Source organism: Heptranchias perlo, chromosome 18 (genome assembly GCF_035084215.1).
Source record: "Heptranchias perlo isolate sHepPer1 chromosome 18, sHepPer1.hap1, whole genome shotgun sequence".
Classification (NCBI taxonomy): Eukaryota; Metazoa; Chordata; class Chondrichthyes; order Hexanchiformes; family Hexanchidae; genus Heptranchias; species Heptranchias perlo.
The window spans coordinates 2,176,620-2,198,629 of NC_090342.1; the positions used below are offsets into that span (position 1 = coordinate 2,176,620).

At 43.4% G+C, this 22,010-nt stretch overlaps 1 protein-coding gene across 12 annotated transcripts in view; it reads right to left on the bottom strand.

Moving 5' to 3' along the window:
* The window catches only part of ppfibp1b (PPFIA binding protein 1b), a 168,379-nt gene extending 150,323 nt beyond the window's left edge, over window positions 1–18,056 (bottom strand). For 10 of the 12 annotated variants that reach the window (XM_067999203.1, XM_067999205.1, XM_067999202.1 and 7 more), the window contains exon 1: window positions 17,895–18,056. The gene's annotated coding sequence lies outside the window, so the exon portion shown is untranslated. Of the gene's footprint in view, window positions 1–17,886 lie in introns of all 12 variants that reach the window. The other 2 variants (XM_067999196.1, XM_067999195.1) reach the window with 2 other exon arrangements.
* Between the last annotated feature and the right edge of the window lie 3,954 nt (window positions 18,057–22,010).

Here is a 22,010-nt window from a genome sequence, read left to right on the forward strand (position 1 = left end):
ACTGTATCGCATAACATCCCAGAAGCCACACACATATATTGTATTTAACAAGGTCACTGCTTGACAGGTCATCACAAATATTACATCTTCAACATTTCACTCAGAATTTAATATTTTAACAAAATATCTAATTACTGGAAGATTTGAATTTTCTCACCCCCAAACACACCTGACCCACAAAACTGTCAAACTTTTATAAAAAGTTAAGATGTTCTTGGATCTGTAGTTTAGCCAGGACGCAGAAGCTTTGTCCCAAGTGTTAACTGTACACAACCCAAAGCATTAACAGATATGTGAGGTCTGAAGGCGGTGTAAACAGCTGCTTCTCAAGCGTTTCCATGCACAGGATGTACCAATGCATTTTTGAACCTGACTGAACCTTTATTAAGAGGCCCTATGGGCTGGAAATATATGATAGGCTTTTTGCCACATATTCAGTTTGTTTCAATTTGACATTTACATTCGCCTGGTCAACTTAGAAAATCCATGTACTAACTTTGCATCGATAAGTCCATGAAAGACTTTCTTCCAAGAGTCCCGCAAATTATCGAACTGAGTAAGATATCTTACCCCCCCCCCCCGCAGACTGATTTAACCTTTGTCTAAGTATTTGCATCATCAGTAGTTTGCTGTGTCTTCCTACTTCTACGCAATTATCTTACTTACATACATATTTTTTTGCCTGAATGAAAACGGTCTGACAGTGGTACTTCCACTTTTCAAAGCAAATAGGAGATTGTGACAGACAATCCAGGTGGTCTCCTGCGCAATATTATGTGGTTAAGCGATAACTATTAGTTCCATGACATGGTATCAAACTCATGCACATAAAGGTTGAAGGTTTTGGTTCATAGGGAAATTAGTCTACGTATGAAATTGCCATTTTGTTGCAAACATAAGTTAAACGCGTTGGGTGAGAACTGAAATTGTAACAATCATGTACAGAGGTAAAAGAATAGTAATCCTTTATTTTGAAATTTTCTTGGTTGCGCAGAGACAGGTTGTAAAGAATTCTTATCCTTTTTCCAAGATCAGATTACCTGCTCTAATGTGACCATTTTGATAAATTTTTAAAGTAGATTTTGTTTAAACATGAATGATGATACTACTACTGTATCATGGTCCTGGTTTGGAAGAGTTACTGAGCTCAGGACAAGACTCAAATTAACACACACCATTCATACCATGTCCTCCCTGGATTTATAATAGTATCCCTACACATTTCTATTCAAACTCTTTTTACCCAACAATGTCATCGGTAGCCCTCGTGTTATATGGCACTGGTGGCATGTCTATAAACCAGACATACTGACCTGTCCCAAAGGAGGGAGAAGAGGATAAGGAAAAACAAATAACTGAACAAAGGAGAATGCTGATTGCAATTCTTTACAGTTTGAGATTTTTTTTTAAAAAGGAGCCTTATTGTGAAACTTCTATTTAAGGACAGCTGGTCTGAGTCACTCATACCAATCACCTGTGCCAAAACTTGCCACATGAACGTACATATTTATTACCATCTATTCAAGTTAAACACTTGTACTGAATCAATTTACACTGTGCAAACAGATCAGCTGGTTAAACGTCATCTTCACCGAACAGATGTCTCCAAGAGAATGAATGTTTCTCAAGGCAGTGTCTAAACAAAATGCAAAAAACTAGGTATTTCTACCTCATCAAATATACACTAGATCTTACAAACCAGACCCTTTTGCTAGGAAGGTGAAGACAACTGTATAGACTAAAAAAGTTCAGTTAATAACTGAACGCCCAAGTCATAGAGTCATAGAGTTATACAGCACGGATAGAGGCCCTTCGGCCCATCGTGTCCGCGCCAGCCATCAGCCCTGTCGACTCTAATCCCATATTCCAGCATTTGGTCCGTAGCCTTGTATGCTATGGCATTTCAAGTGCTCATCCAAATGCTTCTTGAATGTTGTGAGGGTTCCTGCCTCCACAACCCTTTCAGGCAGTGAGTTCCAGACTCCAACCACCCTCTGGGTGAAAAAGTTCTTTCTCAAATCCCCTCTAAACCTCCCGCCTTTTACCTTGAATCTATGTCCCCTTGTTATAGAACTCTCAACGAAGGGAAAAAGCTCCTTAGTATCCATCCTATCTGTGCCCCTCATAAATTTGTACACCTCAATCATGTCCCCCCTCAGCCTCCTCTGCTCCAAGGAAAACAAACCCAATCTTCCCAGTCTCTCTTCATAGCTGAAGCGCTCCAGCCCTGGTAACATCCTGGTGAATCTCCTCTGCACCCTCTCCAAAGCGATCACATCCTTCCTGTAGTGTGGCGACCAGAACTGCACACAGTACTCCAGCTGTGGCCTAACCAGTGTTTTATACAGCTCCATCATAACCTCCTTGCTCTTATATTCTATGCCTCGGCTAATAAAGGCAAGTATCCCATATGCCTTCTTTACCACCTTATCTACCTGTTCCGCCGCCTTCAGGGATCTGTGAACTTGCACACCAAGATCCCTCTGACCCTCTGTCTTGCCTAGAGTCCTCCCATTCATTGTGTATTCCCTTGCCTTGTTAGTCCCTCCAAAGTGCATCACCTCGCACTTTTCCGGGTTAAATTCCATTTGCCACTGTTCCGCCCATCTGACCAACCCATCTATATCGTCCTGCAGACTGAGGCTATCCTCCTCGCTATTTACCACCCTACCAATTTTTGTATCATCAGCGAACTTACTGATCATACCTTTTACATTCATATCCAAGTCATTAATGTAGACCACAAACAGCAAGGGACCCAGCACCGATCCCTGTGGTACCCCACTGGCCACAGGCTTCCAGTCACAAAAACAACCTTCGACCATCACCCTCTGCCTTCTGCCACTAAGCCAGTTTTGTATCCAAAGTGCCAAGGCACCCTGGATTCCATGGGCTCGTACCTTCTTGACCAGTCTCCTGTGGGGGACTTTATCGAAGGCCTTACTGAAATCCATGTATACCACATCCACTGCGTTACCCTCATCCACACGCCTAGTCACCCCCTCAAAAAATTCAATCAAATTAGTCAGACATGATCTTCCCTTGACAAAGCCATGTTGACTATCCCTGATTAATCCTTGCTTCTCCAAGTGGAGACTAATTTTGTCCTTCAGAATTTTTTCCAATAATTTTCCTACCACTGATGTTAGGCTCACTGGCCTGTAGTTCCCCGGTTTTTCCCTACTCCCCTTCTTGAATAATGGTATTACATTAGCGGTTCTCCAGTCCTCTGGCACATCCCCTGTGGCCAGAGAGGTTCTGAATATATGTGTCAGAGCCCCCGCAATCTCCTCCTTTGCCTCACACAGTAGCCTGGGATACATTTCGTCCGGGCCTGGGGATTTATCCATTTTTAGGCCTGCTAAAACCGCCAATACCTCCTCCCGCTCGATGTTAATATGTTCGAGTATATCACAGTCCCCCTGCCGTATTTCTATGTCTACTTCGTCCTTCTCCATAGTGAAAACAGATGCAAAAAATTCATTTAGAACCCCTCCTACATCTGCCGGCTCCACACACAGATTGCCATTTTTGTCCCTAATGGGCCCTATTTTTTCCCTAGTCATCCTCTTACCCTTAATATACTTATAAAACATCTTAGGATTTTCCTTTATTTTGCTCGCCAGTGTTATTTCATGGCCCCTCCTTGATCTCCTAATTTCTTTTTTAAGTATCCCCCTGCACTTTTTGTACTCCTCTAGGGCTTCCTCCGTCTTTAGCCTTTTGTATCTGCCAAAAGCCCTCCTTTTTTTCCTAATCCATTCTCGTATATCCCGACATACAAGGTTCCCTGGAGTTCTTGGAACCACCCTTGACCTTTACGGGAACATGTTGCCATTGTATGGTCTCAATCTCCCTTCTGAAAGACTCCCATTGCTCCGATGCGGATTTTCCTACAAGCAGCTGATCCCAGTCCATTTTGGCCAGATCCTGCCTTATCCTATTAAAATCGGCCTTCCCCCAATTTAGAACCTTTATTTCCGGCCCCTCCCTGTCCTTTTCCATGACCACCTTAAATCTCACCAAATTATGGTCACTCTCACCAAAGTGCTCACCTACTAGCACTTCTTCCACTTGGCCGGCCACATTCCCTAGAATTAGGTCCAGTACCGCCCCCTCTCTTGTAGGACTTTCTACATGCTGGCTCAAAAAGCTCTCCTGGATGCACGTTAAGAATTTTGTACCCTCTAAGCCTTTTACACTCTGAGTATCCCAGTTAATATTGGGGAAGTTGAAATCCCCCACTATTATTACCCTATTATTTGCACAATTTTCTGAGATTTGCCTACATATCTGTTCCTCTATCTCCCCCTGACTGTTTGGGGGCCTATAGTACATTCCCATCAAAGTGCTTGCCCCCTTTTGTTTTTAAGCTCCACCCATATGGCCTCATTAGAGGAACCTGCTAATATATCATCCCTCCTTATGGCAGTAATTGATTCTTTAATTAAAATTGAGTTTTACCACAAACAACTTCAGAAAAAGTATTTTTTTTTAAAATAGACTGTCAGAAGGAAAATAATTAAAAAATTTAGGCTGCAATTCCCATAAGCAGATGTCAGCTGCTTTGGTTTCAATTGGAAGCCTTCCAAAAATTTCACAGAATTTTGGCAGCAACTTCCTGCTTTCAAACTTAATCTGAAATCCTAAAACTCTGGAACAGTTGCCTGTAATATAGCCACACTCAGGCAATCGAGGAACATAGGAACAGGAATAGGCCATTCAGCCCCTCGTGCCTGCTCCGCCATTTGATAAGATCATGGCTGATCTGTGATCTAACTCCATATGCCTGCCTTTGGCCCATATCCCTTAATAACTTTGGTTGCCAAAAAGCTATCTATCTCAGATTTAAATTTAGCAATTGAGCAAGTATCAATTGCTGTTTGCGGAAGAGTGTTCCAAACTTCTACCACCCTTTGTGTGTAGAAATGTTTTCTAATCTCGATCCTGAAAGGTCTGGCTCTAATTTTTAGACTGTGCCCCCTACTCCTAGAATCCCTAACCAGCGGAAATAGTTTCTCTCTATCCGTTCCCCTTAATACCTTATAAACTTCGATCAGATCACCCCTTAACCTTATAAACTCTGGAGAATACAACCCCAATTTGTGTAATCTCTCCTCCTAACTTAATCCTTGAAGTCTGGGTATCATTCTAGTAAACCTACGCTGCACTCCCTCCAAGGCCAATATGTCCTTCCGAAGGTGCGGTGCCCAGAACTGCTCACAGTACTCCAGGTGCAGTCTAACCAGGGTTTTGTATAGCTGCAGCATAACCTCTGCCCCCTTGTACTCTAGTCCGCTAGATATAAAGGCCAACATTCCATTTGCCTTCTTGATTATTTTCTGCACCTGTTCATGACACTTCAATGATCTATGTACCTGAACCCCTAAGTCCCTTTGGACATCCACTGTTTTTAACTTTTTACCATTTAGAAAGTACCCCGTTCTATCCTTTTTTGATCCAAAGTGGATGACCTCACATTTGTCTACATTGAATTCCATTTGTCACAGTTTTGCCCATTCACCTAATCTATCAATATCCCTTTGTAACTTTATGTTTTCATCTACACTGCTTACAATGCCACCAATCTTTGTGTCGTCGGCAAACTCAGATAGGAGACTTTCTATGCCTTCATCTAAGTCGTTAATAAATATTGTGAATAATTGTGAGGAGACTTTCTATGCCTTCATCTAAGTAGTTAATAAATAGTGAAAAGTCCGTACTTTTCCCTCGATTCCATGGGCTTCTATCTTAGCTAACAGTCTCTAATGTGGGACCTTATCAAATGCCTTCTGGAAGTCCATATAAATAACATCCATTGACATTCCCCTGTCCACTACTTTAGTCACCTCTTCAAAAAAATTCAATCAGGTTTGTAAGGCACGACCTACCTTTCACAAATCCATGCTGGCTCTCTCTGATTAACTGAAAATTCTCAAGGTGTTAAGTCACCCTATCCTTAATTATAGACTCCAGCATTTTCCCCACAACAGATGTTAGGCTAACTGGTCTATAATTCCCTGGTTTCCCTCTCTCTCCTTTCTTAAAAAGCAGAGTGATATGTGCAATTTTCCAATCTAGAGGGACAGTTCCTGAATCTAGAGAACTTTGAAAGATTATAGTTAGGGCATTCGCAATGTGCTCACCTCCTTCTTTTAAAACCCTGGGATGGAAACCATGTGGTCCCGGGGATTTGTCACTCTTTAGTGGTATTATTTTCTTCATTACTGTTGCTTTACTTATTTTAATTTTATGGAGTCCCTGTCCCCAATTCAATATAAGTTTTCTTGGGATTTCCAGAAGGCTATCCTCTTTTTCGACTGTAAATACTGATGCAAAGTAATTGTTCAACATGTCCGCCATTTCCCCATTGTCAATGACAATATCCCCACTTTCAGTTTTTATGGGGCCAACACTGCTCCTGACCACCCTCTTTTTCCTAATATAACTATAAAAGTTCTTCGTATTGGTTTTGATATCCCTTGCGAGTTTCTTTTCATACTCTCTTTTTGTAGCCCTTTCTATCCGTTTTGTGACCCTTTGTTGATCTTTGTATCTTTCCCATTCGCCAGGATCTGTGCCATTTTTTGCCTTTTTGTATGCCCTTTCCTTATGTCTTATACTGTCCCTTACCTCTTTAGTTGCTCATGGCTGTTTTTTTTGGCAAGTAGCGTTCTTGCCCCTCAGGGGTATAAACCGATTCTGTATCACGTTAAATGTTTCTTTAAATATTTCCCACTGATCATCAGTCGTTTTACCCATTAACAGATTTGCCCAGTTTACTGTGGACAGTCTCTTCATCCCATTGAAGTCGGCCTTGCCCAAGTCTAGAATCTTAGCAGCTGACTCACTTTTTTCCCTTTCAAACACTACCTTGAACTCGATCATGTTATGATCACTATTGGATAGATGTTCACGCACAGTTAAGCCGTTAACTAAATCTGGTTCATTACTCATTACTAAATCTAGTACGGCTTGCCCCCTTGTTGCCTCGAGGACATACTGCTGTAGAAAACTATCCTGGACACGCAAGAAATTCACTATCTTTCTGACAGTTGCCAGTCTGCGTTTCCCAATCTATGTGAAGGTTAAAGTCCCCCATTAAGACCACTATGCCTTTCTTACACGCTTGTCTAATCTCTGCATTTATACAATCTAGCACTTCAGAGCTGCTGCCAGGGCTCCTATATACAACTCCCACTATAGTCTTAGATCCTTTCCTATTTCTCAATTCAACCCATAAGGTCTCTGTTGGCTGCTTACCTCTCGTTATATCCCCCTTTATCATTGAAGTGATTTCATCTCTAATCATTAAGGCTACTCCTCCCCCTCTTCCATTTTCCCTATCTCTCCTGTAGACCTTATAACCCGGTATAATTAGTTCCCAATTCTGACCATCCTGCAGCCAAGTCTCAGTAATAGCTATCATGTCATACCCTCCAATTTGAATTTGAACCTGTAGTTCATTTAATTTATTCCTTATACTCAGTGCATTTGTATATGGAACTCTTAGTTGGGCCACACACCCTAGCCTGACCTTCAGCTTTGATGCTGGGTTAATCACCTTATGCCTTCTAGTTTTTATTTTATCTCTCGTGCCTAAAGTACACTTTCTTTCCGCTGCTCTACGCTTTTCCCTTTCACTTGTTCTTGAACAACTGTTTGTACTATTTGTATTGTAGATTTCCCCTGGGTCTTCCCCTCTCTTGCTGCTCTCAACTTTATTCCCTTCTGACTCCCCGCTCAGGTTCCCATCCCCGTCACTCTAGTTTAAACCTTCCCCAACAGCACTAGCAAACACCCCCACGAGGACATTGGTCCCGGTCCTGCTTGGGTGTAACCCATCCCGCTTGTACAGGTCCCACCTTCCCCAGAACCGGTCCCAATGTCCCAGGAATCTAAATCCCTCCTTCCTACACCATCCCTGCAGCCACGCATTCATCCTGTCTATTCTCCTATTCCTATACTCACTAGCACGTGGCACTGGTAGTAATCCTGAGATCACTACCTTTGAAGTCCTGCTTTTTAATTTATCTCCTAACTCCTTAAATTCACCTTGCAGGACCTCATCCCTTTTTTTAACCTATGTCGTTGGTACCAATATGGACCACAACTACTGGCTGTTCACCCTCCCCCTCCAGAATGTCCTGCACAGCAAGATCAGAGGAGTTCATAAGAAAAGCATAAAAAATAAGTTTCCTTTCACAAAATTAAAATTATATAAAGACCTCAAAGTGCAGTGCTACACAAGTTCAATTCTCAGTTCCACTGAGTTCCCACTCTCAGTAGTACTGTTAGGCTGTAACAGGGAAGGGCACAGCAGAGGACACTGATAGTACCAAGTGAAAGAAACAAAGATTGGTGCTTAGTTTCTACCCCAACATTCTGACAATTCTTGGCAGCGACCCAAAAACAGCACTGGTACTGCCCATCTCACCCACTTATATACCCATTTTTCAAAATATTTCAATGCTTTTTGAATGACTCAGATCTGAACTCTTCAAATATTAAAATTTGTAACAAGGTTACAATGACATTTTCAGAAAAAAGTGCAAGTTTTTAAATATACAAGTGGGGCTACAAATATGATACGTAACAACTTGGGAGAGAGCAACAAAAACGTAATATTCATCGAATGAATTCTTCAGTTCATGGTCTAATTGAAAACAGAAGCCTAAAATACTGTAGGACAAAGTGTTGTGTTGTGGTATATTGGGAAACTATGATGGATACATCAAACCTTTGACCTTGAGTAGGCCACTAATTCAGAAAAATGCAATTTTTCATGACCACACTTTACATTTCAGTGTTTCCAAAAAAATCTGTTGACAACTCATGGAGTTAGCCCTTCTCAAAAATCAAATCAGCAAGATGAAATATTGTGAGCTCCCAATCTCAGCCAGCCATCCAGAGATACAGCAGTCGAAGATCAAGGTCAACTTACAATATTATGTTTCTAATATGGGACCAATTGACAGAACAGTCAGTCCTTTTCTTCATACTTTGTTGGCTGTATAGTGAACATTTTATGGTACAATTTTTTTTAAAATCACACCATAACTACCAGGTGGACATAAAAGACTCAACGGCACTATTTCAAAGAAGAGCAGGGGAGTTCTCCCAGTGTCCTGGCCAATATTTTTCCCTCAACCAACATCACCAGAACAAATTATCTGGTCAATATCACATTGCTGCTTGTGGGACTTTGCTTTGCGCAAATTGGACAACGCGTTTCCTACATTACAACAGTGACTACACTTCAAAAGTACTTCATGGCTGTAAAGTGTTTTGGGACGTCCTAAGGTCGTGAAAGGCTCTATATAAATGCAAGTCTGTCTTTCTTTTGGGGGTGACATGTACCTAACAAAGAGGTAAATTGCCATACATTAACAGCAACACTGAACCAGCAGCACACCTCATCTTTGGTATTAACTGACTTGCATGTTAAATCTGACTAACGTGTATTAGATTGGTCTATCAAAATCTGTGTTGTTTCACTTCCACTCTGTACATTCATTACTCAACTGGACACACTCTTATTCAGATATAAATTGGCAAAAGTGTGTTTATGTACAGTCTGTCTAATTAAACTTAGACTGCCTTCAATGGAAAAAGTGCCAGCTATATAATTCATGCTTTCAATAAAAACATTATATATTTAATTAAGTCACTAGACGTGATCTGAAAGCACAAAAACAATCTGATCACTTTTCTTGTCCACGACAGAGCTCTGCTTGTAAATATTGAGAGCAGACTTCATGCAGCCATGAACTGAGCCTCTTAGAACCATGATGTGGAGATGCCGGTGATGGACTGGGGTTGACAATTGTAAACAATTTTACACCACCAAGTTATAGTCCACAAAATAAAATTGCTGGACTATAACTTGGTGTCTTAGAACCATATCACAGAAAACTCAATCTTTTATCACAAGTAATTTTGTTGCTGAGCTTTGGCTCAGTAAGTGACAAGTTTGATCCTATCTCCACAGATGCTGCCTGACTTGCTGAGTATTTTCAGCATTTTCTGTTTTTGATCCTTAATCAGTATCTTTTTCCAGTGCATGGAATCACACTGTGGCAAACAAAGTGTGAATGACGTTACTGTGACTTTGAGATGCCCGTTTAATGAGGTTAATTATTTTGCCTCCTATGATGCACTGAGTGATACGTCTACATATTGGAGCTCTGTACTGCCTAATTCTAACAGTAGCTCTTTACTGAAAAGGATAGAGAATATCATATTTAATCCATTTGATAGAAACTATTAGGAAAATTAATTTCAGAATCTAAGTAATGGGTGTAATATATTGGCCCGATTTGCTTCTAAAATATTTACCATTTTCAAAAGATTAAATGCTTCACATTCCAATATCAATTTTAAATATTTCAGTCACTTATGTATGATTAATAAAAAGCATCAGGGAATATTTCTGTCATGTGATGCAGTGCCACTGGAGCAGGATATGTGAAAGTCCATCACTCATTCAGCACATTGGATTGCATATACGCTGTACAGTTCAAACATGAATTGCTTCCAATGTTTATAAAGGGAAATAGTCATTTAGGGGCTCAGAGCAAAAAGCTCAAATTGATTTAAGGATAAATGGTACTACATGAAGACTCAGGACTACCATTTTGCCTGTTGCTGGGAGCCTACATGGCTTAGACCAACTTTAATATTGGCAACAGTATTGAAGGTTAAATTTCCCCTGATTATTTTATTAAAGATTTTTTAAATTACCTTTCAAACAAATAAAAATCATTTATCGTCCTTCTTCCATCCACCTTGCCCAATCTTTGCAGCTAAGACTGGAGGTACACAATATTCTCTCAATAGCCAGCTACCAGGAGGCACCCACGACCATCTGAAGGAAATAGTGCCCACCATCTCCCTGCCAGATACAGCTCTGATCAGGAATTGTGCAGAGCATGCCTCAAACCTGCATCACTTTGAGATTAACTTGCTTTTAAATAAAACTTGTGTCTAAAAAATGTTTACATTTTAAAGAAATTATATATACAGAAGTGATATTTTCTGTTACTGGTAAGCAGTGCATTGTAAACTTTTTAGTCTTGTAAACTGGGAATGTTATGAACTTGAGTTCATTTAGAAAATAGTACTCAGGTGAAAACCAGAAGTAGCACTTCATGTATTTTAGATTTACAGTTAGTATAGCAGCTATGCTAAAATCACATTTGAGGCTCCTTTGCTTTTCTTCTCCAAAACCCCATCACGGCTGTAATTATTTTCAGAAACTGTAAAATTGCCTCATGTGACTCACATACATTGCTTTTTCACAGAATCCTCCCTGACCTTACTAACCAACTGAAACTCAACTGGTAAACTGGTATAGCATTGTCAAAATGTTATGTTCAAACACAGAACAGCAGCTAAATGTGACAACGAAGTTGCTTTTCAAATTATAAACTTGTTTACACACGTGCGTTCCAGACCAGTAAGGCAAATATTCAGGTTCGATATTGAACATAACAGCTGCGGAATGATGTGCAGAATCACAACTGGTTATATTTTTTGCAGATCAACAGTCAGACCAGCAAAAGCACACCAACAAAGTCAAATTGGATGCGAGTCGATCTGCAATATGGACAATAGAAGAACCCACATCAGAATATTATAGACTGAGATGTAACTTGCTCAGCAAAGTATAGAAGTTAATCGCACAGAAAACCAAAAGGTAGTATGATTTTAGTAATGAGAGGCACAAGTTGGCAGGGAACGTTACAGCCACTCACCAGTTTAGCAACTGATAGAAAATACTGCTTCATATTGGTAAAATCATTTGACTCACCTAGCTAAATGAAAATTGTGCCACAATATCACTGTGTTTAACCAAACAACTGATTCAAATCTTAGATTACATATAACTGATAACATGAAAAACTTTACTCTTGCATTGGCTCGGAGGAAAGAAAACAATTGGACAAAACATCTCACTTCATATCAGTTATTTCAAAGTATTTCTATTCATACTGCTCCTGAAAATTTTCAATTCTCAACTGCGTGAGATTATTAGTTCAGCCAACCTACTCTCATCCTCCCCCCACCATATCCCTAAACGATATAAATTCACAGTCAAGATCTTAATACTGCATACTGTCTATGGGCCAATCCAAACCACCAGATCAGAAAACTCAAACCACCACCACCAGTCACAAATCTCATTCAAACACTATTGTGTTGCTCAAGTGGTGCATGATTTGTTTTGATTGTTGCATCAAGAAATTGGACTTACACTCTCCCAACACCCATTTTTATAAAAAAGTTGCAGCAACAAATTTTTCCTCAAATGGATTGCATATGGATATACTGTTTTCAGTATTTCTATAATAATTTGAAACAATGCCCGCACATACAAGATGAAAAATATTGGACAGAGTCCTACAACCTTTTCTCAATACAGTACACAAACACCCTTTTGTTTCAGGCTGGTCAAGACCTACATTACCCTACGTCTGGAATAGGAATAAGTATGATGCAATCCCAAACACAAGCTGGAATTATCAATGAAATCCAAGACCATAATACAAGCTAATAACATACTACTACCTTTGGAACAGGCTAGTTGTCGGCAGTAATTTGGGAAAAATATATACAAGATAAATCCTATAAACATATATCAATTCTCGAACAGAGCCTAACCAACACACGAAACTACAGGAATCAGAAGCTTGTTCCCCCTAGACAGAATTGCTTAAAACATGCACGTCAACACAAGAATGACAGTTCATCTGCTACATTTTTTTATTTGTTCTCAGGATGAGTGCAACACTAGCACGGTAACATTTATTGTCCATTGCTCTGAAATGGCCTGGCTTGCTCGGCCATTTCAGAGGGCATTATCAGTCAACCACTTAGTGTAGGATTAGAGTTAACGTAGGCCAGGCTGGGTAGGATAGCAAAACATTAGTAAACCAGTTGGGTTTTTAAAGTCAATCCGGCACCTTTAATGGACCTTTTTGGTGCAAATTATCAGATTAATGGAATTCAATTTCACAGCTTGCTATGGAATCTCAACTCATAACCTCTGGTTTGCATGACGCTACTGTACCCAAAATAACATGTAGGGCAATGATGTAAATAGCTATACATGACTAGTTTCCAAAGCACAAGGAGAAAATAGTATACCAAGGTGCAAAGGTGACAATGTAACAAAGTATAACCATTTCCTATCTTGGACTATTTTTTCTCCCCTTGTCCAGTCTCTTCCGACCTACATCCGTCACTCTTCTGAGGCCCTCCGCCACTTTAACAGTTTCCCGTTCCCCGGCCCTAACCGTCTCCTTGTCACCATTGACATCCAGTCCTTCTACACCTCCATCCCCACCAGGAAAGCCTGCGGGTCCTCCGCTGCTTCCATGAACGGCGGCCCAACTGGTCCCGGTCGTGGTGGTCGTCCTCCTCCTCCAGGAGGAACTTGTTCTTATGTTGAACAACTTCTCCTTTGACTCCACTCTCTTCCTCCAAATAAAAGGTGTTGTCACGGGAACCCGTATGGCTCCCAGCTATGCCTGCCTTTTTGTGGGATATATGGAGCATTCCTTGTTCCAATCCTACTCAGGTCCCCTCCATCACCTCTTTTTCCGGTACATTGATGACTTCCTGCTCTCGTCCCAAACTGGAAAATTTCATCAACTTTGCTTCCAATTTCCATCCTCCCCTTCACATTGTCCATCTCCGACTCTTCCCTTCTCTATCTCCATTTCTGTGGATAGGCTGTCAACCAATTTCTATTATAAGCCCGACTCCCACAACTGCCTTGAATACATTTCCTCCCACCGCTTCCTGTAAGGACTCTATTCCCTTCTCCCAGTTTCTCCATCAGGTGGCATCTGTTCCGACGATGCCACCTTCCACACCAGTGCTTCCGATATGTCTTCCTTTTTCTTCAACCGAGGATTCCCCTCCATTGTCGTTGACAGGGTCCTCGACTGTGTCCGTCCTATTTCCTGCACTTCTGCCCTCACCCCTTCCTCTCAGAACCATAATAGGGTCCACGTCTTCACCTTCCACCCCACCAGCCACCACATTCAACGGATCATCCTCCGCCATCTCCAGCGTGATCCCACCACCAAACACATCTTTCCCTCCTCTCCCCTTTCAGCATTCCGAAGGGACTACTCCCTCCGCGACATCCTGATCCACTCTTCCATCAGCCCCAACACCTTCCCATGCGAGCGCAGGAAACGTAACACCTGCCCCTTCACCTTCTCTGTCCTCGGCCCCAAACACTCCTTCCAGGTGAAACAGCGGTTTACTTGTACTTCTTTCAATTTAGTATACTGTATTCGCTGCTCACAAGGCGGTCTCTTCTACATCGGGGAGACCAAATGCAGATTGGGCGATCACTTTGCTGAACACCTCCGCTCTGTCCGCAAGTGTGACCCTGACCTGCCGTTCGCTTGTTATTTTAATTCCCTGTCCCACTCCCCCTCTGTCCTCGGCCTCTTACACTGTTCCAATGAAGCTCAACGGAAACTCGAGGAACAGCACCTCATCTTTTGTTGAGGCACTTTACAACCTTCCGGACTCAACATTAATTTCAATAACTTCAGTTCATAACCACTGCTTCCATTTCCATACCGTTCACCTGACAAAGGAGGAAGCCTCCGAAAGCTTGTGGAATTAAAAATAAATTTGTTGGACTATAACTTGGTGTTGTAAAATTGTTTACAATCCATTTTTTTGGACAGCAAGTGCTGGTAATGGTTCTGCTGTTGCCATTTACAGCTAATCTAGACCTATCTTTTGTCTCTTAACTTGTCCCATTACCACCCTCCTTACCTTTCACCATCATCCCTTTTGTCATTTAATCACTCTTGCCCTCTATCCTATCACAGAGTTCCCTTTTTTTCTTTCCTCCCTTCCACCCCCCTTTCCCTGGCTCTGTACTTGTTTAAAAACTTTAACTCTTTAACATCTTCCAGTTCTGACAAAAGGTCTTTGACCTGAAACATTAACTCTATTTCTTTCTCCACGATGCTGCCTCACTTGCTGAGCTTTTCCAGCATTTTCTGTTTTTATAACCATTTCCTTATTGGGTGTCCTTACAAGCAAGCCACAAAGAAGACCACAACACAGTAAAGTTGAAGTACAAAGGCAACTAAAACATCTCAATGTCATCTGAAGATTTATAGTTAGACATATCAACAAAAGTAATTCAGCCAGCATTCATTTGAGGCTACTGGTTCCCAAAATAATTGTGTCCTAAAATACTTGCCTCCACTAATTACCAGTTTAACAGCAGCTCCTGTACCTAGCCTGCACAGTTCTGACTGACCACAAATGATCAGTAGGGATTTATTCTAGCCTATTTTAATCCCCTTGAAATATTAACCTGGTGCACTTTTAGTACAGCATTTCATTTAATACAGTAGTTCCTATTCATAGAACAGCTTCCAATAAACCTGAGTACCAAGACTGCCTCACTTAACTGTCATAGGAATAGGAACAGGAGGCGGCCATTCAGCCCCTCATACCTGTTCCACCATTCAATCAGATCATGGCTGATCTGTACCTCAATCCCACTTAGCTGCCTCCGCTCCATATCCCTTGGTACCCTTAGCTAACAAAAATCTATCTATCTCAGTCTTAAAAATTTAAACTGACCCCCAGCATCCACAGCCTTTTAGGGAAGAGTTCCAGGTTTCCACTACCCTGTGAAAAAAGTGCTTCCAGATTTCACTCCTGAATGGCCTGGCTCTAATTGTAAGATTGTGCCCCCTCGTCCTGAACTTCTGCATACTCAACACAATAAAACCTGGATACTTTGACACCGTTCCACAACTGTACATTTGAGATCATGGTAAACAGTTCAGTCAGATGATAAATTTGTACTTCAATAGCTCAAGTACCAGCAAAACTGTCAGTAACTCTGTATCCCCTTTAATTGGTTGATGTAGAAGATGAGAAGGTTATAGAGCTCACAAAAACAGTAGAAATTAAAATAACTGCAAGTCAAATAAAAGCAGAAAGCACTGAAAACACAGGTTGGCATGTGACTTTTCTATTTACAGATGACCTGTGTACTTTCAGCACAGTTTTTATTCCTTATTCCATTATTTAGTACATCGAGTACGCGTGTCAATTACACCAGTGGGCTTAGAACTGCAAATTCAGATCTACAATCATGGCTCAAATGAAAAGAAAACTGCAAATGACAATCAGAAATTACAGTTCTGTCAGAGGATTCATTGACCTGTGCATTTCCAGTATTTTATTTACATTGATGGATTTTTGTCAATTCCAAAATTTAACTCTACACCCGGTCTGAGTTAGTTTAAAAATAAATGCCTGCCCCTCCCAGATTTATATTTTTAGTAAGAACATAAAAATGCTGGAAACACGTTAGCAGTTAACATTTGTGGAGAGAACAGACAGTCTACATTTCAGGTCCGTCTGCACCCTTCTCCAGAACTGACAAATAAAGAGGCAGGCAGACATATTATCACAATCTGTAGGGTGCACACCCCAAACCTAGAGTGTTCACTGAGAAGATAATGATGGACGAGATCTCTTTACAGTTTTTGTTCCAGATTTCCAGCGCCTGGACTATTTTGCTTAATTTATATTAAATACTCAAATCCAGACATGACTTCACTCAAGCTTTGAGAGCACACATCACCCAATGCTCCTGGGCAACACACACACCACCCCACACCCCCAAATCACCCTGGGCAGCAGGATGTGCCCCCCACCCCTGATTATTCAGGCAGCAGTGCGCAACCACCCACCCCCCCCACAATCACCCTGGGCAGGAGCACATGCCCCCCCTCCCCAAATCACCCCAGGCAACACACATAACCACACCCCCGCCCCAATCACCCTGGGCAGGACACATACCCGCAATGCCCCATGCCCCTGGGCAGGAGCACATACCCCCCTCCACAAATCACCCTGGGCAACACACGTACCCGCAACCCAACCCCCATCACTCTGGGCAACACACGTACCCGCACCCCCCCCAATCACCCTGGGCAACACACGTACCCGCAACCCAACCCCCATCACTCTGGGCAACACACGTACCCGCACCCCCCCCAATCACCCTGGGCAACACACGTACCCGCAACCCAACCCCCATCACCCTGGGCAACACACATACCCGCACCCCCCCCAATCACGCTGGGCAACACATGTACCCGCCCCCCCATCACGCTGGGCAACACACGTACCCGCACCCCCCCAATCACCCTGGGCAACACATGTACCCGCCCCCCCATCACGCTGGGCAACACACGTACCCGCCCCCCCCAATCACCCTGGGCAACACACGTACCCGCACCCCCCCCCCCAATCACCCTGGGCAACACACGTACCCGCCCCCCCCAATCACCCTGGGCAACACACGTACCCGCCCCCCCCAATCACCCTGGGCAACACACGTACCCGCACCCCCCCAATCACCCTGGGCAACACACGTACCCGTACCCGCACCCCCCCCCCCCCCCAATCACCCTGAGCAGGACACATAACCCCCCCCCCCCCCCAAAAAAAAAATCACCCTGGGCAGGACACAGACCCGCAACCCCACCCCCCCAATCACCCTGGGCAGGACACAGACACGCACCCTACCCCCCCCCATCACCCTGGGCGACATGTGCCCCTGGACAGGAGCGCCCACCCCCGATTGAACCCGGGCAGCAGCGCGCGCCCCCGCTCCCGGCGCGCGGGCGCCTCTTTAACGGTCCCTGCAGTCCGCTCCGCTCCGCCGAGCCCGGGCCCCTCACGGACCCACCGCGGCCACATCCCGCCTCTCGCGGCCCGACTATTCCTGCCTCTCCTCCGGGCTCCTCCTCAACTTCATAGCTCGGGACTCCCTGACTGACCGGCCCCGGCCCCCCTTCCGCCGCCGCACCCACCCACCTACTCACTCACTCCACGGCTCCCGCTCCGGTCAATCCAAGCCCCGCACAGCGCCCGCTCTGGGGAGGAGGAGGGGCGGCGGCACCGAGCGATGGAGCCCCCGGTGGGATCAGGTGAACACCCCGCCCCTCAGTCAGTCGCCGGCTCAGCAAACAGCTCCTCCGCCGCCCTCCCGCCGCACATCACGTGACGGACCGCCGGTCCCGCCCACTCGCCAACTATTGGCCGCCCGCCCCACCGCTCCTGTCACATCCCCTTCTCCGATTGGACGATGTGGTTGTCAGTCTGGCTTAGGGGGAGGGGGCGGGGTCGGGGCGGGGCTGGGAGGCTGTCACGTGGCGCTCGCATTCCTCACTGAGGGAGTGGGTGAGTGAGGGAGGGAGGGAGTGGGTGAGGGAGTGAGGGAGTGGGTGAGTGAGTGAGTGAGGGAGGGCCAGGAAACCAACTCAAGAGGAAAATACTCACCAGTATTGGAAGGGTTGTGATAGAGTAAATAAGGAGAAAATGTTTCCACTGGCCCAACTTCTTTGGGAACTTTACAATAATACAGGACAGAAGGAGGCCATTCGGCCCATCGTGCCTGTGCTGGCTCTTTGGAAGAGCTATCCAATTAGTCCCACTCCCCCTGCTCTTTCACCATGGCCCTGCAGATTTCTCCTTTTCAATAATTTATCCAATTGCCTTTTGAAAGTGAGTATTGAATCTGCTTCCACCACCCTTTAGCATCATAGAAAAGTTGCAGCACAGAAGGAGGCCATTGGGCCCATCGAGTCCATGCCGGCTCTCTGCAAGAGAAATCCAGTTTGTCCCACTCCCCCGCCCTTTCCCCATAGCCCTGCAAATTTTTTCCCTTCAAGTACTTATCCAATTCCCTTTCGAAAGGCACGATTGAATCTGCCTCCATCACCCCCTCAGGCAGCGCATTCCAGATCCTAACCACTCGCTGCGTAAAAAAGGTTTCCCTCACGTCGCCTTAGGTTCTTTTGCAAGCACCTTAACTCCCGCGTCCTTTGGTTCTTGACCCGCCAATGGGAACAGCTTCTCTCTATTTACTCTGTCTAGACCCCTCATGATTTTGAACACCTCTATCAAATCTCCTCACAACCTTCTCTGCTGTAAGGAGGACAACTTCAGCTTCTCCAGTCTATCCACGTAACTGAGGTCCCTCATCCCTGGAATCATTTTAGTCAATCTTTTCTGCACCCTCTCTAAGGCCTCCACATCCTTCCTAAAGTATGGTGCCCAGAATTGGACACAATACTCCAGTTGTGGCCAAACCAGTGTTTTATAAAGATTCATCATAACTGCCTTGCTTTTGTACTCTATGCCTCTATTTATAAAGTTCCAGGATCCCATTTGCTTTTTTAACCGCAATCTCAACCTGTCCTGCCACCTTCAACGTTTTGTGCACATATACCCCCAGGTCTCTCTGTTCCTGCACCCATTTAGAATTGTACCTTTTAGTTTATATTGCCTTTCCTTGTTCTACCTACCAAACTGTATCACTTCGCACTTCACTGAATAAATTTCATCTGCCAAGTGTCCACCCATTCCACCGGCCTGCCAATGTCCTCTGGAAGTCTATCACTATCTTCCTCATTGTTCAGTACACTTCCAAATTTTGCGTCAACTGCAAATTTTGAAATTGTGCCCTGTACACCCAAGCCCAAGTCATTAATATATATCAAAAAAAGCAGTGGTCCTCGTACCGACCCCTGGGGAACACCACTGTACACCTCCCTCCAGTCCGAAAAACAACCGTTCACCACTACTCTCTGTTTCCTGTCACTAAGCCAATTTCGTATTCATGCTGCCACTGCCCCTTTTATCCCATGGGCTTCAAGTTTGCTGACAAGCCTATTATGTGGCACTTTATCAAACACCTTTTGGAAGTCCATATACACCACATCAACCGCATTGCCCTCATCGACCCTCTCTGTTACCTTTTCAAAAAACTCAATCAAGTTAGTTAAACACGATTTGCCTTTAACAAATCCGTGCTGGCTTTCCCTAATTAATCCTCGCTTATCCAAGTGACTGTTAATTTTGTCCTGGATTATCGTTTCTAAAAGTTTCCCCACCACCGAGGTTAAACTGACCGGCCTATAGTTGTTGGGTTTATCCTTACACCCTTTTTTGAACAAGGATGTAACATTTGCAATTCTCCAGTCCTCTAGCACCACTCCCGTATCTAAGGAGGATTGGAAGATTATGGCCAATACCTCCAAATTTCCACCCCTACTTCCCTCATCAATCTAGGATGCATCCCATCCGGACCTGTTGACTTATCTACTTTAAGTACAGACAGCCTTTCTATTACCTCCTCTTTATCAATTTTTAGCTCATCCAGTATTTCAACTACCTCCTCTTATATTAAGACTCTGGCAGCATGTTCTTCCTTGGTAAAGACAGATGCAAAGTACTCATTTAGTACCTCAGCCATGCCTTTTGCCTCCATGAGTAGGAGTTCAGACAGTGCATTCCAGATCATCATAATTCGCTCAGTAAAACATTTCTCCTCTTTTTTTTGCCAATTTTCTTAAATCCGTGTCCTCAGGTTACTGACCCTCCTGCCATTGGAAACAGCTTCTTCCTATCTACTCTATCAAATCACCTCATAAATTTGAACACCTCTATTAAATCTCCCCTTAACCTTCTCTGCTCTAAAGAAAGAAAAAAATAAATAAAGACTTGCACCTTTCACGACCTCAAGATATCCAAACGTGCTTCACAACCAATGAAGTACTTTTGACGTGCAGTCACTGTTGTAATGTAGGAAACACAGTAGCCAATTTATGCACAGCAAGATCCCACAAACATCATTGAGATAATGACCAGATAATCTGTTTTAATGATATTGATTTAGGGATAAATATTGGCCAGGCCACTGGGGAGAACTCTTTGAAATAGTGCCATGGGATCTTTTATATCCACCTGACAGGGTCTCAGTTTAATGTCTCATCCAAAAGACAGCACCTCCAGCAGTGCCTTAGTACTACACTGAAGTGTCAGCCTGGATTATATGCTTAAGTTTCACTTGGAGTGGGATTTGAACCCATGTCCTTTAATGACTCAGAAGTTTAGAGGCAAGAGTACTATCACTGAGCCTCAGCTGACACTAAGGAGAACTACCCCAGCTTTTCCAGTCTCTCCACATAACCAAAGTCCCTCATCCCTCGCACCATTCTAGTAAATCTCCTCTGCACCCTCTCTAAGACTTTGACATCCTTCCTAAAATGTGGTGCCCAGAATTAGACACAATCTTCAGCTGAGGTCTACTTCTCTGCATTATTATTGTTTTGCTTATTTTCTTGATCTGGAAACGTACATTAAGAACAAAAGACTTCATTAAAGAAATTTTGTGGGAACATTTTTTATTTTTCTTCTGAATATTTGGTGTGAAAGTACAGTTGTCTCCTCACAACCTCAGGGCACAGGCCAGGCTTTCCTACTTGCCTGGCAATAAAAGACAGTGCCATTTAAAAAATGCAAGACAGCTGCAGAATTTCTGGAGTTTTTTTTTTGGGTGAATGTTGTGCTCATCAAGGTGAGGGATGTCACTGCTCGGATTTGGAAAACTTTCCCACTTCAGACACCCAGGGGGAACATTTTAACCTGAGCTGCAACGGTGGGAAACTGATGCAATCAGGTGGGCCGCCCACTGACATCAATGGAAAGTAAAATCAGCTGAAGGTGTAAAAACGGGTGGCTGATTTGAACACATCAATTACCCACTGGTTAAAATTAACCCCCCCCCCCAGTATCAGTGCAAAGTACTCTCAGATCGGGTACAGCACAGGCTAAATATGGATTAAAGCTCCCTAAACACTCCCCTCAACAAAGCACCTCAAAGGAGCAGCTCATACTGTGCTAATGTGGCACTTTGTATTTCCCATCCTATTACTGATTACCAAATTAGGTCTCTAGTCCTGTGGCCACTAACAGCTGGGTTGGTACTGCCCAAACTCAATTCACATAGGTCCTTTACAAGTAACATACAGAGCAGACTCTTGTCCTTCAGACGGGACTTGACTTGACACCAGCTCATAGATTAGAAAGACCAATATGTGTACAGTAGAATCTGGTTATAGTGGTTGATTTAGCCTGTTGCCCAATTGATCCCA